This window comes from Pongo pygmaeus, chromosome 3, assembly GCF_028885625.2.
Source record: "Pongo pygmaeus isolate AG05252 chromosome 3, NHGRI_mPonPyg2-v2.0_pri, whole genome shotgun sequence".
NCBI lineage: Eukaryota > Metazoa > Chordata > Mammalia > Primates > Hominidae > Pongo > Pongo pygmaeus.
In genome coordinates, this window is record NC_072376.2 from 86,158,636 (window position 1) to 86,161,675 (window position 3,040).

General features: G+C 38.8%; 1 pseudogene; it reads right to left on the reverse strand.

The window, feature by feature from the left end:
- Positions 1–1,759: 1,759 nt before the first annotated feature.
- Positions 1,760–2,720, reverse strand: LOC129035402 (heterogeneous nuclear ribonucleoprotein A1-like; annotated as a pseudogene).
- Positions 2,721–3,040: the final 320 nt, after the last annotated feature.

Here is a 3,040-nt window from a genome sequence, read left to right on the forward strand (position 1 = left end):
AAAGAACAGGAAAAACTTTGTAAGGGCAGATAGCCAAAGAATGTGAGATCTCAGTAGGCATTTCTGATTTCAGACCTTGGTAGACTCAGGACTATAGTGTTTCTCACCCACCACAATCTCAAGAGCAATTTTGTTGTCTTCTCCCTTTTTGTTGAAGAATGAAAGGAGAAACTTATCAAAGTGATGTTTGTCAGTTACAAGCCAATAAGAAAGTAGAATTTAGTTTTCCAGTTTGTTTTATTTGGGAGGAATGGGGAGTGTAGAATGTAATAAATCTGTTGATAAAGATATGAACTGTTTGCCTTTTTATTTCCTGGAGGTGGAACTATGCAATTTTGAAGAATCCAATGACATCTGCAGTTAATAATTATTGAAAATATGCTGTCATGAGAAAGTCTGTATCTTTTTAAAATCCAAGTTAGTACTAAGCAGGAAATTAATATGCTTTAACTTATGTTTTCCTTTTATGTCAATTTGAATGATCATATTTAAGGTATTAATGGAATCTGCCATCTACTGATAAGCTATTAAGAAAATAGAATTCAGAATAAATTAACTTATTGCAGTCAGGGGCAGTATATTCAGCTTCACAGCTCTTAAAACTGAATTACTAAAAATGGAGTATGAACTCAAACTCTGTTTATGGTTCTGTTAAATGACCTTGGTTACATTATACTGAACGCATTTTTTCCTCTATCAACATATCAAACCCTTTAAAGGAATAATTAATAGAATTGTAGATACAGTGCCACTTTATACATAGCTTCAAAAATCAGAGTATCTCATTTGCTTTCACGGAGAAGATATCACTGAGTTGTATCAAAAAAATGCATAAAAGCTTAGCATACAGAGAAAAAGCTGAAGGACATTGCAAACAGAAGCATACTCCAAGAGGTAAAGTTTTGAGACAGAAAATGGCATATGAAGGAAAAGTCTCAACATACAATATGATTGAATGACTTTTTAACATTCCACTGATTGCTGACTTCTCTGTCTTTATGTCAAGCAAAAACTCAATGAATCAGAAACACTATTCAGACACCATCTTTTGTTTTGTTTTGTTTTGTTTTTGAGACAGAGTCACTCTGTCGCCCAGGCTGGAGTGCAGTGGCACAATCTCAGCTCACTGCAAGCTCCGCCTCCCAGTTTCAAGCCATTCTCCTGCCTCAGTCTCCCAAGGGACTACAGGCGCCCGCCACCACACCCGGCTAATTTCTTGTATTTTTAGTAGAGACAGGGTTTCACCATGTTAGTCAGGATCAGACACTATCTTAATCTCTTTGAGTCATTATTCTCTATGCACAAGGTAGAGATGATCAAATTGTGTGTTATCAGTGCTATCATGATGATAATAGAAATTAAGTATACAAACATGAGATAAAAATGTTTTAAAAAGTATAATCTAACTTCACATTAGTTCCAGATATTTTTTTAAAAAAGACATTTATTCAGTGTCACGATCAGACTATTACATTTAGCAATCAACAGCATGGGTGCAAAAAACAAACTACATTAAAACCCTTTGTTGGAATGCTTTACACTTTGCACAGAACAGAAACTAAAATAACCTGTTATACAATTAGTCACAAATACAGTCCTATTTTTGCCCATACACATGAGCATTTGTCTAAAACATGTCTTCTTTGTAGCAGCTAGGCCCTGCCACCACTGTGCTTGACTGAGTTCACAAATGTGTTATAACCTGAAGCTTGCCTGTCACTTCTCCGGCTCTCCTCTCCAGCTAAGCTTTGTTCCCTAATTAAAATCTTCTGCCACTGCCATAGCTACTGCTGCTACTGGAACCGCCATAGCCACCTTGGTTTTGTGATTTGGCAAAGTATTGGCCTCCACACCCACAGGGGCCAGAGCTTCCGCCTCCAAAGTTTCCTCCCTTCATGGGTCCAAAATTTGAAGACTGATTGTTGTAACTGCCAAAATCATTGTAGCTTCCACCACCTCCAAAATTGCTTCCATCATTACCAAATCTGTTATAGCCATCCCCACGGCCACCATATCCACCACCACCACGGCTGCCACAAAAGCCACCATGACCACTGACACTTCCTCCATGAACAAAGTTGTCATTTCCACCGAAACCACCCCATGACCACCACCAAAGTTTCCAGAACCATTTCAACCTCTTTGGCTGGATGAAGCACTAGCCATCTCTTGCTTTGACAGGGCTTTCCTAGCTTCACAGTTGTGGCCATTCACAGTGTGGTATTTCTGAATGACAATCTTATCCACGGAGTCATGGTCATCAAAGGTTACAAAGGCAAAGCCCCTTTTCTTGCCACTGCCTCGGTCAGTCACGATTTCAATCACTTCAATTTTCCCATACTGTTCAAAGTAATCTCTTACGTGATGTTCTTCAGTGTCTTCTTTAATGCCACCAACAAATAGCTTTTTCACAGATAAGTGGGCACCTGGTCTTTGAGAATCTTTCCTTAGACAGCTCTCTTTGGTTTTACAACTCTTCCATCCACCTTGCATGGCCTTGCATTCATGGCTTTATCCACCTCCTCCACAGTGGCATATGTGACGAACCCAAAGCCCCTGGAGCACTTTGTGTTTGGATCTCTCATTACCGCACAGTCTGTGAGCGTTCCCCTTTGCTCAAAATGGCTCCTTAGGCTCTCATCAGTTGTTTCGAAGCTCAACCCTCCAATGAAGAGCTTCCTCAGCTGTTCGGGTTCTTTAGGAGACTCTGACTTAGACATAACAGCAGGGAGAAGAGAGACTTTAATGATGCTTCTTTGGCGGCATCCAAGGGCTAATTTAGGAGTTACTGGCAGTTATTGTTGAATTTGTCAAAAAGATTGTGATTAGGTTTTCAAATACAGGTATCTATTTTGAGAATGTTGACCCAATGCCGGATTGATAATAGATTTAATAGATTTAATTTGTAATGAATTCTAGACTCTTTAAATTCCAAGATTATCAGATTCTCAGGTTTGTTTCAAATAACTTACTGCTTAACCATGATCTTCCACCTGCTCTAAGGACAATACAAATTTTTAAATCACATTAAATACTCCAT